Consider the following 14,464-nt stretch of genomic DNA (forward strand, 5'->3'; position numbering starts at 1 on the left):
TTTCTGCGTAAGTATGTGCCCAGCCCACGCACATTCCACGTCAATATTTTAAGTTGTGCTGCCATAGTTGATCACTAACGCACCCCAGGCCCCCAGCTCATCCCGTTTCACGCATACTGGACATTTGCAATTGAGACCCCCCCCCCCCCCGTCTCTGCTCTACCCTACACCTGTACCGCTGCAGACTGTGCGTGTACTTTCCCCAATCACCCCTGTACCGTTTGAAGCCATTGGAACAATAAAGAATAATAACAACAAAAAACACAAACAAAGCAACCACGCCCCGCAACTGCATCACTGCTGTTGCGCTCATGCGTCTCCGTGCTTTCCTGCCCTTTTCGGGGCATCAAGCGCGAATGTTCTCGTGCTGGCAACCGGCCCGCACTGGTCATATCGTGGGTTAGGGCTCAGTGCACAGACTGTGTGGCCAAGCGTGTCTCCCAGCCATATAGGGAATGCTTCAACGGTCGTTTCAGTTCAATAACTTGTTTCATTAGTGGCAGATTAGGTTGGCATCACTCCTCGCAATTGCTAGTTTCTCTGTGTTAGTGTACATCAAGTGACCCTCTCCTTTCCATCCGCTAGGTTGTTGTGTTCCAGCCACATGTTGGCGGCTGCCGATGTCTCCAAGAATATGGCTTGCCCTTTATGGATCACCTTCAGTCTGGAGGGGTATAGTAGCATGTATTTCAGGTTCAATTGCTGGAGTTGTGCTTTGATAGGAACATAAGTGTTCCTGGCTCTTTGTACAGCTGGTGTGTAGTTAGGATCTATGGTTATTTTGGAGTCGCCACGTTCTATCACACCACCTTCCCTCGAGTGCTTAAGTATTATCTCTGCCTTGGAAGTTAAGGATTTTTGCGATCATTGGGTGAGGATGCGAGCCTGGCAGGGATCTGTGGGCTCGCTCCACCGCAAAGCCCTGCGAGAATTTGCCAGCACCGATCTCTTGCTGTAATAGGGACTCCACATACCCAGTCTGATTCAAGACTTCTATTCCTTCCGGGATCCCAAGCAGCCTTATGTTGCTGCGTCTGGCCTGCCCTTTCGCTTCCTCAGCCCTTGCTTCTAGCGTCGCAACCTTTCTTTCTAAGTCAGCTACCCTGGATTTCAGGTCCGTCATGATCTCTGTTTCCAGTAGTCCAGCCTCAGCGGTCGTTACCCTGTGTCAGGTTTCTCGCATACTGCCTCATTAGTTGCATATCTGATTTCACCTCGTCAATTTTTGTATCAATGAAGGATCTCAGTGCCGCTATGACCTCGAGTACTTGCCCATCTCGATTGATTGCTTCCGTTGGGGGCCTCCGGCGCAGTTGTGCTGTGCTGTGGCGGGGGCCGCGTTCTCGTCGCCGCAAGTGAGTACATTATCGTTGCCTTTGCCTTGACTTTATCTTTGGTGGGCTAGCATAATGGCTTCGGAGTTGTTAAACAAGCTGCTCAGTTGTATTAATCAGCTTCAAGTTACAGAGTGGGGTCACACTTCAATAAAGCAGTCAGCTATGTTAGGGGTACTGTGCCCTTTGTGTTCACTCCGGGGGCATGCAACACAGTTGTGCTTTGGTCGCCAGCCTCATATGTCCTCAGCGTGCCCAGGCGCTGGGGCTTATCTCAGACTACCCCCAGTCACCTTTGCACTGCGCCCAAACTACTGCTGCACTGTCCCAGGTTCAGTTAGCTGAGTGTACTCTTGCCATTCCTTGTTTTCCCTGCTATGCTGCGGTTCTGCCAGCTGATAGAGGTCTGCTGCGTGATTTGCGGTCAGGCCCAGGTATCTGGAGGGACTTGCAGTGTGCTCGCAATCACACGTCCTGAATTTACTGGCGTAGTCGCGTGCCACTAAGGTGCTGCAGTTCAGTCTGTTGTGGTGCTCAGTTCTACTAGTCTCAATGGACCAAATGCTGCGCAGCGCTTTGGCCCCTGGAGGGCTTCCCAGCAGCAGAAGCCCCTTGTCCATGCCCCCCTGGCGGAGTATTGTGACGTGCAATGATCTAGGGCCACTCTTTTGGGTTCAGGGTCTTGTGCGCCGTATTTATTTTGCCCAGTCTGTGCCACACCAAACTTTCACCTAGTGCCACTGAACTATCCGGTCGTATGTGGGGTCCCCCTCCACCTTGGTACCTTCAGTAATGCCCAGGGGATGTTTATTGCAGGCTTCACTGCGCTCAATTCTTGCCCTCCCCCCCCCCCCTATTCGCTAATCCGCTCACCTTCCATTTGGTACAGGATAGCATCAGTTATCCCCGAGCAGTGGGTCGTTCCAGATCTTCCCGCTGTCTCCTGCTGCAGCGGTTAGCACGTTGCCATTGTTGTTGGGTGCAGCGGTCCGCCTTTGGGGAGCGGACTGGTCAAAGCCTGCAATGTCCTCCTCGCATCTCATGCCGCTCGCCGTCCGAACGTGCTGAGTCAGTCCTGCCTTCCAGCAGTCAGCAGCTCCGACACCAGCACCTATGTGGTTCCGCGACGGTAGCAGGTCCACTAGTGGTCCCCCTTTCATGCCGCCTTGCTCGTACCTGGTCCTTCCTGTCTCCTATGGCGATTTGTGCTTTCTGACGCCAGGCAGCCCTCCGACTCCCACAACATGTGGTACCGCCCCGTTGTGTGCAACTTTCTTAAGCAGATCCCCAGTTATACGGAGCTTGTCGGCTCCCATGTAGTTTGGCACGGTTGAGATTGTGCACCTCCAGCTGTGTCGTGGGTCTCCCCGTGTTATTGCAGGCACTTGCGTCGCTCGTTATGGGGCAGTGCTCCGACACTGTGAGTCACTGCACTGTCCTGGAAGCCTCAGCGTTGTTTGGCCCTTCCCCCACCTCAGGTGCTGTGCGCGGTCGTGTCTGCCATTTTGCTCCTCGCAGGGGGAGCCTTCACGGAGGGAATTTTTTCGTGTTTTCCACCACCGATTCGTTCCATTTTCAGTACCTAGATGTGGGGAAGTGTTTCTGCCACCCCTCGTTGCGTTTTGTGGTCCTTAACATGCAGACCCGCTGTTGATGCAGGATCTTTACGGAGGATCATGGCTGGAGCCGAGCACTGCAACCACCTCAAGCCATGCGTGCCGCCATGCCATGCCCACCACACTTTAGCAACTGTTGTAACAGTCTTTTCTCGTAGAGGGATGTAGGTAGTCTGTTTCCCAACAATAACAATTATTCTACAATTTAAAACCTATGGAGGAACCAGCACTGCCAAATCGAAGAGGGTTGAGAAGAGGAGCCTTTAGGAAACCAGGACAACCAAAGTCAAGTGGATAGTTCTAGTTCTGATGCAGTTATTCAAAGAAAATGTTCACCAAGCAGTCAGTAGTTCTTTAAGAATTACAGGAGCTCAAGTGGAACCCTGCACAAAGGAGTTGAGGTCAACTCCAAATTGGAGAAGGTAGCACTTCCCAAGCCAGGAACACACAAAAAATGGCAAAATTTAATTATTCCTCAGGCACCACAGTGCCTTTAAAGATGTAGCAGAATTTGTAGCTGGCTTCCTTCCTGAGGCAGACCCTGATTCCTGCTCCTTGGTTGTGGTGATGAAGGAGGGGGTGCAGGGACCTTTGGCTGGCTTCTGCGGCAGCACTCTGGAGAGGGACCCTGTAGCAATGGATTCTACTCACTTCTCCGGCTCTTTGTGGTTTTGGTGCCTTTTTCTCAGCACCAAGAAGGAACAAATATGCCCGGTTGGATTTTCCCCAGTCACTGGATCCGGAACTCTGGTAAGGGGAATCTTGCTGAAGAATTCCTGCTTCTGTAGAACTCCACGGATGCATGCGATGTTTCAGCCGGATTAGTTCTTTGGAAGACTATGCACTTGATGATGGTCCAGAGACCCCAGGTATTGGGATATTGCAGCTCATGAAGGTCGCAGCAAGTCGAGGGTTGGCCCATAACGAAGCTAGTTGGTCCCACCAACATAAGGGAGGAAGTTGTCCTTGGTGGATTTTCCCTGTCAATGTGAAAATGGGTCAGCACAGGTGCAAGTCATCACTAGTGCTTCCCTGGTCCTCGAAGGTGCTGCTGGTGTCTCTGCTCCTCGTTCCACTGGTTGACTGTAGTACCAAAATCCTCACTTTTTATGCGAGGTCCCATTCATTCAGTCGTGTGGCTGTCCTTCAGGACAGCCAGCCGCCCAGTTAGAACTGGTTTCAGCAAGGCATTCCTACAGACAAAGGTCAGCGAAGTTTCAGCTCCTCTCTCACTTCCTGCCTTCCCAGACACACTGGAGCCAGGGTGGCTGAAGCCCGCCTAAGGCAAAACACACAAAGGACAAACACCTCCTATTCTAAAGGATAGGGTAAAAGCCCAGAAGGAACTGACAAATGAAAAATGGCGAAAAAAGACGACCAGCTGGGGGGATGGGGGGGAATTTTGATAAAAGGTCACCCATGGGTGCTGTACTGCAGGTGAGAAATCAAACTGCTAGTAACCTTTACAAAAGGTAGTAAACAGTAACGACTGCCACCAGCCATTTAAGTCAGTGTAACAAAAGGTTACATGAGAAGTGGGATAAGAAGTTACTATGTAACCCCCCAGCACTCCACAGATGATGGTGTGTGCTGGCCCCACAAAAGAGAAGTTAAGTAAGATATAAGGTGTCTCAACATTCTTGAAAACAGGACTTCTCATGTTAGTCCCAAAATGAGTAACTGCGAGTAAATGAAGATACCAATCATAAAACAAATGTGTAACAATATTTTATTCTCGCTTCAAGCAGGGTCTCGGGTTCAGCTATGTCCGCAAACAGTCAGAGAAACTGAGCATTCATATGGGGGAACAGACAGCCTTAAGTACACTTCAAAATTGGCTTTGGTTGCTGAAATACATAGTTTACGACCCACATAACGAGGCCATTTACCATGGCAACATGAGAAGATTTGCTCTGTCATTGCTATACAATTTACTGTCTCAGAGCACTAAGGTTCACCCTGTTCCCAAAGCACAGAAACATTCCTGGACACACTTATCTGTGTTCTCTTCTACCAAGAAGGACACTTTGCATTTGGCTCGGTACTTCAATTAGCCCTACCAATTATGTGCATGGTACTCCATGTTTCCTAAACATTGTTCGCACAATTGGCTTTGGCAAGCCGGAGACAGGGAGAGACTTAAAATATTCTTTATCTCTCTCTCCGTCCGTGTCTGCATGCTCAAGGCTCAGAGCTGCTAAATTCCATTAGCTAAGCATTCTTTACACAAATGCATTCACCAGCCTTTTCGGGCTGCGATCATTAGTCTGCAGGCGACATGAAAACTGCATAAGTGAGCAAGATAACCAAAATGGAGCCTGTGGACCACACTTCAATGTGTGCGCTTAGGCTAACTCAAAATGGATGCATTTTCACAAACCCTACTTTTAGCCTAAGCTAACACATTGAAGTCGTACATCATCATAATTATCGTATATATCAATAGCCATTCATTGTCTAATCCCTACATCCTGCATGATTAAGGCATTTGTGATATTAATAGAGGAATAAGGTACAGGTTTCAATTTCCCCAGAACTCAGGAACAGCAGTTACCTAGTATAGAACCGAAAACAGATAGGCACTGTATGGAACAGCAACAGAACAAGATTATCCCAACGAAAAAGTGCAGAGAATATTTTCCAAGCCCATGTCCCAATGTTCCAATCTCCTTCTACATGAATTTCAGAACTTAATGTGGGCAATCTTTTGATAGCCTGAAATACAGTGGGGGAGGAGTCAGGTATGTAAACGTAACACGTTGACCCGACCATTTTGCAAACTCCTCCACGCTCAACTAACATGACATTTAAGACCATTCTATTTTGAAGAGCAACTAGTCTAATAGCTCTTTGTTCTAATGTCATATTAAATATATCAGTGGTTTTATTAATGGTTTCCTCCAATACTCTGGCCGTTTTTCCTAATGTCTCAAGAGTTTGTTTGTCCCCAAAAAGGAATCCTGGATGTTGCTGCATCCCCTAATATCTGAAATACTGTTGTGCGCCCTGGTTGTTTTAGAGTTTAGTGAGGTGCTGTCTGGTTGTGTTCTGGTGTGTTTTGGGTGTTTTAGGGCAGTGAGGTGGTGTTTGTAGGGACTGTGAGGTGCGGTCTGGTTGTGTTCTGGTGTTTTAGGGACAGTCAGGTGCTGTTTGGTTGTTTAGGATATAAACTAGTGCTCCTTCTCTATAAAACCAAGACCAGAAGGTAAGTAGTTTACATGTAGGTTTATTTCTCTTAGTTCATAAGTAGAGAAAGCACTGGGACATCCATCTAGCCCAGCATTTTAGGACCAACTGTCCCCAGTAGAACACTGCACACATCAACTGTCTCATCATCGATCCCTCTCCTAGGGCGATGTTTCAGTATTTCTGCTGTTATGTAGACTCCTGACAACAGTATCTCCAAGTAACATGTTCCCTGCCACTTCTTGGGTAACCATGGATATGCTTGTTTCCCACAGACAAAGTAAATGGGTCCCCTGATGTATAAGGGCCTTGTCTCGTTTATCAAAGCTGCAGTGTGCATACGTTTGTCATATGTTTCCATAAAAAACGAGAACCTTCTTTCTTTTAACAAAATGGTACTGTATCAGGATCATGGTTAATGGTGTAGGATGGTGGAGTTGCTTCTCTATTGCCTACTGGTGACATTCTAAATGAGTTAATTGATTGGTAGGGTCTAGATTGTTTTATGTGTATATTTGGTAGATGCAACATTGGTTGTGCTTTTATTAGCGAAAACAGAGCATCCTCGAGGCAGCAATACTTGTAGATCAAATTTGTTGATGTCGGTCCCATCAAAGTTACCAGTGGTACTATCATTCCATTTACCAATGAATAGAACTGTAAAAGAAGCATAACAAGCAGTTGGCAATGGGAGTAGATATATTTACCAACCTAAACCTTTCTCACCATGTTGTGGCAGGTGAGAACATACCCAGTAATTTGTCCGGTTTAGGATAGCATGTGTATTGTTCATAATACGCATGAGGGTGTTGAGATACCCTTCTCTGTGTTGAAGATCAAGGGGACGAAGAGTATGTGAGTGTATATAGAGAGGAGACAGAGTAGTGGCACTGCCCGTAGGCAACAGTATGCTGAGAGGATGTGAACTTTCCAAAATCCATAATACAGGTATTAGTACGAGTATAATAGATGCTACAATAATTATGACTATTCATTTGTCCCTAGTGGACCATAGTCCTTTTAGATGTGTATTTTCCAGTGGCAATATTTTCCATGTTCTCGTTTATACGTGCCCCAAACAGAGGCATAGTCTTTCAGTGTCCTTTTAGAAGCCTCACTGAAACAGGCTCCAAGTTCATCCATGGTGGCACCTGACCAGGTTGCCAATCTTGCTTGTAGTCTTCTTGTCCCAGCCCCCTCTGCCTTCAAACAAGCGGTTTTGCATCTTTGGGGGGAATAGTGGGAATATCGTTGGTTTCTTGTGGGTGCAGTATTCTTACCTCACTTTCCTAACTACAAAATGTCATCCTCTAGCTAATTCTGTGATCGAATGTTATACCTGGTCACTCCAGGCACAGAGTGATCTGTGAACAAAGGACCAATATCTGAAGAAAGTGGTGGAAGGGGGAGAGCAATTAGTCTGCTTGGGCTCGGGACCAGGACATGTGCCGTCACTGAAAGGCACACACTTGGTTTCAAGATCTTTGCCTTCCTCCTGCTCCCATTTGTCATAGGGAAAAGGCACTCGCTTCAGGTGCGCTGCACGAATCCAGTGTTTCTTCCCCCTCCACTCGAACAGCCATCTGAGTAGCCAGTAGCACCAGATAGGATTGTTTCCAGCGAGTGGCAAGACTGGATTTTGTTAATTGTTTTTTGTATAATGCACGCTGAAGCATCTTGGCGCTTAAGGTGAACCAGAGGACTAACTGGCAGCGCAAGAGTGACAGGTAGGTTTTTAACAGTCGACGAAAAGCCAGAAGATTATTTGCCGACCTCAATGAGACTGGCCAGGAATTCCACAACTTGGCGACGCCACCGAGAAAGAGCATCCCCCCCCCACCCGCTCAAACTGGTAGCGAGTAATCCAGAGAAGACAGGAGCCCTTAGACTGCAATTCACGGGAGGACACATAGGGGTGACATTTTTCCTGGAGATATTCAGCACCAGAGCCATAAAAAGCCAGATGCACTATTGCCAGTGATTTAAATTGAACCCGCTGGAGAACCGGGAGCCAATGCAGGGATTGAAGAAATGGGGAGATATGGGCACCATATGGGGTACCAGTGCAAATACGTGCAGCATAGTTCTGGAGAAGCTTCAAACGATGGAGGAGATACAAAGCTTGGGCCAGAAAAAGAGTTGGAGTAATCCAGCCGTCTTAAAACAAAGGAAGCCATAACGAATGGCCTCAGCCGGACAGGAAGGAACAGCAGAACCTTGCGAAGCAGTCTAAGTCATTTGCCCATATTCGAATCCAAAATATTATTGGAGCCATTCCCAACTCCCTGTGTTTGGAGATGCATGGAGAGGAACTTGGGAGTCCCAGTAGCCTTCTAAAGAACAGATTTTCCTTCACATGGACATCATGTGCTGATTGAAAACCCCACGATGGCGCGCCATATAATGTAATAGCTTTCGTCTGGGCAGAATAAATTTAAAGGACAACTTTTAACAGTTGACCCAGACAGCGGCACAGAAAGCGTGAAATCCCCACCACTTGTTGGGTCATCTTGGCTGACTGCTTTATAAGATGTGCAGTACCTGCAAGAGAATCTGAGACTCTAATCCCCAGATAGTACTCCTTGATTCTGGGGATAACCTCTCCATTACAAAGCATTGGACGCATCTTTGCCGGCCTCTTTCTACCCACACATCCCATTACAGCTGATCTTTTAGTGTTAATTTTGAGCCCCAGGTTTTCCATAAAGGCTGCATATGCAGAGTTCAGAATCTGAAAAGCCTTCGGTGTCCTGGCCAGCAACAAAGTATTATCCGTGTATGCTTGTACTGGAAAGGCCCTGCCCCTCAGAACTGCATAATCCGCCTTTGTGTTCACCAAGGCCTTTAGGAGCTCATTGATATACATTGTGAAGCAGATCTGAGCCAAAACACACCCCTGCCGAACACCACACCCAACTTTAAAAGCAGCCAGTGCAGTCCCCCCCCACCCATTTTCCCCTATGCAGTTCTTCTAGTACCTCCAGAATGTCGCCCGGGCCCCCCATGGAGCAGAGCACGGGCCACAACTTTAACCGATCTACTTTATCGAAGGCTATGCTCGGATCCATGAAGGTAAGCTACACTCCCTCTCCCCGACAAAAGACTGAATTGGACACAAGTAGGTACACATTGAGACTCTGCTCCATAGTACCCACCCCGGGGTGGAATCCAAACTGAACATCTGCTAGGACTGCCTCCTCAGATAACCAGGCCTCAATAAGCCCTAACAGAACCCTCCCAAAAATCTTAAAAGTCGTGTCTAAAAGCGAAATGGGTCTGTACAACATAGGGCTTGCTGTATCCCTGTATCCCCCTTTTTAAAAATACAGAAAATAATGGCCGTTTTCCACAAGGGTGGATAAAGACCTGTCTCCATATAGACATTAAACAACACTGTCAACAGAGGAGCCCACAGGCCCAAAGAATTCTGAAAGAGGTCTGCAGGTATTGCATCAGGGCCCAGCGTACGGTTGCGGGCTTGCTGGGTGATGGCCCGGAAGACCTCCTCTAACTTAACCTTCAAAGGTAAGTGAGTCCTCTTAGATCTTTCCGCTTAGGCTGCTCCACCAAACAGATTACCAAAGTACTCCACCCAACGTCCCACTGGATCTTTCACTTGCGAACTGGGTAGCACCCCTTTTCACATATTCCCAAAAGGCTTTCTGATCATTACTCTTCGAGGTATCCAGGAACCCTTACCAAGCTTGTCCTTCAATTTCCGTTTTCCTATGCTTTAACTCCCCTCGAATCTCCTGCCTTAGTGTTACGTTTTGAGAGAGCCTCAAGGACTGTAGTAAAGGCACTGGCATGTGTTGGGTAAGATTTTCACTTCAGTGCAAAATCTCCCTCACTTGTGAGACCCCCAGAAAACATTGCTGGATTTGTGGATTATTTTTACTTGTTTGCCAGTGAGTGGGAACCTTTTTACCCACTCACCCTTATTTTACTCTTTTTATGGGTGTCATGTATTTGGCTCCCCATAGTGTATTTTTGATTTGATCTTTTTTTGACAAAAGACTGATTGAGAACCCACTCTGACGAATGAAGACAATTACTCTTTGTTGTTATTCAACTGTTTGTTATTTAAATGAAAATGCAAGTAATGCTACCATAATGCATATGTAATGTAGTGCAAGTATGTGAAATGTTTTATTACACATGCCAATAAAAACATTAAAAAAAGAAATAAATTGATTTGATCTTTTTTGACAACTTATTTGCATCTACATTTATTGCTGCAGCACTTTCTGTGCAGTCTTGCTGGGGTGTCCTTTGGGCTCCCCTTTTTATTTTCTGTGGCTTAACTTGTGTGAATTGTTCCCAAGGGTAGAACGGATATGCTTATCCTCTCTACATTTTATTTTGTTAGACCAGCACACCCACCTTATGTATAGTGCTGGGGAGATGGTGTATCCTCTTTCTCACTGCTCCTGTAACATTTCTGTTACAGTGACATGCTTTTTTTTTTACCAACTAGGTGCAATTTACTTGCAGGCTGTTTCCAAAATGGCCCTGGTCGTCTTTTTCACTATTTTTCATTTGCTTGTCCTTCCTTGGTCCTTCCCCTATCATTCAGGGTAGCAAAGTCCTTTGTGTATGTTCTGTCTCCAGTGGGAGGCCTTGGCAAGCCTGCCCAGGCTCCAGAGTGTCTGGGAAGACAGGAAATGGGGGCAGAGTCTGAAACTCTGCGAACCTTTGTGTATTGGCATGCCTGCCTGGAACCAGCTGAACTGGGAGGCTGGCTGTCTTAAACGGACAGACACCCCCCAGGTTTGAATGTTGCAAGCCTGTGTGATGGGCTGGGTTCCTGTATTAAGTTCCGATCCTGGGAGCTGGAGAAGTCGACCACTGGAACTTGATGAAGAAAAGCCAGCTGAGACCATTGACAGTGACCGGAGAGGCTGGTGTGTAACAAGAGCTTTCTGTTACCCTTCCTTCCAAGCGACCTGGGGGATCTCCTAAACAACGACCCAGAACCTGATAATATCCACTAGACCCAAGAAGACATTCATTTTTTTTTTTAAACTTCTTTTTTTATTCATTTTCATTTTCGGAACAGGATTGTAAACAGCTTACATAAATGAAAATAAACAACAAAGTCCATTATAAACTAGAACCCATCCCCACAAACCCCCCATACGTACAGCACCCAGAAAGCCATTCCCATTCTCATTTCCCCTGAACCCGCTTCTATCCGCCAATGTCCAAAAGTTTAAGTCTCAGCGGACCCCATTGCTCTCTAAAGTCCCCTTTTAGAAATTCCAGGGTCTCCCCCCATTCCACATGAAATGTCTCCAGTTTATTGTCCGCTGCGTAAGAAGCCCACTCTAAAGAGACAATGTCCCAAAGTTTCCTGAGCCACTCCTGCTCCGACGGGATCACGGGGCTCTTCCATTTTTGCGCAATGAGGGATAAGGCTGCCAATACAAAAATCGTTGGTGCTTTGCCCCCGCCCGGTCCTGTCCCATTTCCCAACCTGACTCCTACCCCGCTTTTCCCCAGCAAGATGTCACATGGATGTCGGAGGGATCCTCCTCCCAGTGCCTTGGCTGTGGCCTTCTTAAGATCTTCCCAAAAGGGCTGAATAGCAGCACAATCCCACCAGATATGTGAAGCCGTGCCCCTCTCCCCGCACCCACGCCAACAGTCCCCAGAAACAGCGGGGTTCATTGCTTGGAGACGGGCGGGAGTATAGTGCCAACCCAACAAACATTTATACCACACTTCTCGGACCTGGATCGCCTTTGCCAATTTAGGGATCCGCGCCCAGAGTCTCTCCCAATCGGCTAGCTCCAAGTGAACCCCGGTGTACCTCTCCCAGTTAGCCATATAGGGCCAGGTGGTTCGCGGGGTGCCTCTCTCGAGATGTTTATATAGAGCCCCCATCAACCCCCCAGTGCCCTCATTGGTTGTTAGGAACCTTTCGAAGTGAGTTAGATCTCTAGCTGCCGCCTGTCTAACAGCCGGAGACATCACCCAGTGTCTGATTTGAAAGTAACGATGCCGCTCCTTTTCCCCTAGACCAAATTCTTTTTTACATTCCAGGAACGTTTTCACTCTACCCCCGGTGAACATGTCCCTTATGATCCTACATCCCCCCTCTTCCCACACCAAAAAAGCTCCCGCCTCCATCCCTGGAGTAGAGTCCCCGTTGCGGAAGATAGGGGAGAACGGAGAGGGAAAAGTCGTGATCCCCCATTGTAATACAGATCGATCCCAACATTCAACCACACTTTTTGTGATGTCGCTCAGGTAGATGTGAAAGGGTCGTAACCGTCTCAGGAGCCAGAGCACCTCCCCCAAGTGGTGCCCAGCCACAGCTCGATCCATCTTTACCCAGTGTTTCTGATACTCCTCTGCAAACCATTCTCTAATAATTCGGAGCTGAGCCGCGTCGTGGTAGCGACGAAAGTCGGGGAAGGCCAATCCGCCTCTATCCCTAGAAGTAGTGAGGAGTTGCCTAGAAACCCGCAATCTTCTCCCCCCCCCCCCCCCAGACAAAACCTCTAATCAGTCCGTCCAGCCTCCGGAAAAAACTCTCCGGGACCCTCAAGGGGATGGCCTGAAAAAGGTAGAGTACCCGAGGGAGTATCACCATCCTAAGGACCGCCCCCCTACCCAGCCATGAGATCGGAAGGGCCCCCCACCTTCGTAGATCTTTCTGGATTGCCAAAAGAAGCGGTTCGTAGTTCGCACCGTACCAACCAGCCAGGGAGGGGGTGATCCGCACCCCCAGATATCGCAGCCCAGAGGGGCTCCACTTAAAAGGGGACAGCTCCCTGACCTCTCTCTCCTCCCCCTCTCCCAAGGAGAGGGTCATCAATTCCGATTTTTGGAAGTTAACTCGAAGGCCCGAGACTTCGCCAAAGGAAGTTAATAATGTCATACATGCTGGGAGGGATTTTCTCGGATTGGTAAGTGTGAGTAGCATGTCGTCGGCAAAAGCCGCCACCCTATGCTGCCAACCACCAAATGGGATCCCCTCTATCTCCGGAGACCGGCGGACAGCCGATAGTAGAGGTTCTAAGTAAATAGCGAACAACAGCGGGGAGAGGGGACATCCCTGTTTCGTTCCCCTCCGGAGGCTAAAGGGCCTAGTCACTTCTCCATTAACCAATATGCGTGAAGTGGGGTTTTTGTAATTGGCTGCAACCAAGTTAATAAAGCCCTCCCCCAGGCCCATCCTCTCCATAACCTGAAATAAGAAGGACCACTCAACCCGGTCAAACGCCTTCTCGGCGTCTAATGCTAACAGGAACGCCGGGGTATCTGATTTAGGGGATTTCTCAATGAGGTGAGCTACCCTCCTGATGTTATCCGCTGTTTGCCGCCCCATGACAAAACCCGCCTGGTCCTGATGGATCAGGGAAGGAAGGTGTCCCTCCAACCGCGTTGCCAAAATCTTAGTGAATATTTTGCCTCGGTGTTAATAAGGGCAATCGGGCGATAAGAAGTGCAATCCTCCGGATCCTTCCCTACCTTGTGGATTAGGGTGATCTTAGCCTCCTCCATCGTTCGGGAGATGCCACCCCCCGTGCTAAACGAATTAAAGAGCTGGGTCAAGTGAGGGACCAATAGATGAGAAAAGGCTTTATAGAAGGAGGCCGGAAAGCCATCGGGACCCGGCGCCTTATTGCGGGTAAGAGCAGTGACGACAGCCCTTACCTCGTCCTCCGAGATGGGGGCACCCAGTTCCTCAGCCACGTTCTTAGAGACCTGCGGGAGACGTATATTTTCGAGGAAATTTCTCTGTAAGTGAGGGGAAGGATCCTGAGAGGAGTATAGGGCCTCATAGAATTCCGCAAATCTTTCCCTTATCTCGTCAGACCGGGTCAAACGCCTACCTCCCTGGTCTCTAAGTGCGGTAATTACTCTCTGATTCCTCTGCCCCCTCAAAAGGCGAGCAAGCAGAGTGCCTGCCTTGTTGGCCTTAGCATAAAAGGTTTGCCTCATTCTGAGGAGGGCACCTTCAGCTCTTTTAGTCCTCAGAATACCCAATTGGCCCTCCGCCAGTCTATAGGCCCTGAAGGCCCTTCGCGTGGGGGTAAAACGCAGTTGGGCTCTGGCGGACTCCACCTCTCCCTCAAGCTGGGCCTCCAGCCCTCTCAGCCGCCTATTCCTCTCCGCCCGCAGGGCAATGAGGTCTCCCCGTATAGTCGCCTTAAAAGCATCCCACCTCATGCCCAGGCTCGTGTCAGAGGGCGCATTTCTCTCAAAGAAATCCTGAATTTTGTCCTCCAACTCACTGCGTATCCCAGGGTCCCTCAAGAGCTCTCCCGGAAATCTCCAACTCCACACCCCTGGTCCGCGTCTCCCCGAAGACATTCA

Source organism: Ambystoma mexicanum, chromosome 10, assembly GCF_040938575.1.
Source record: "Ambystoma mexicanum isolate Mex_15411 chromosome 10, UKY_AmexF1_1, whole genome shotgun sequence".
NCBI classification, from domain to species: domain Eukaryota; kingdom Metazoa; phylum Chordata; class Amphibia; order Caudata; family Ambystomatidae; genus Ambystoma; species Ambystoma mexicanum.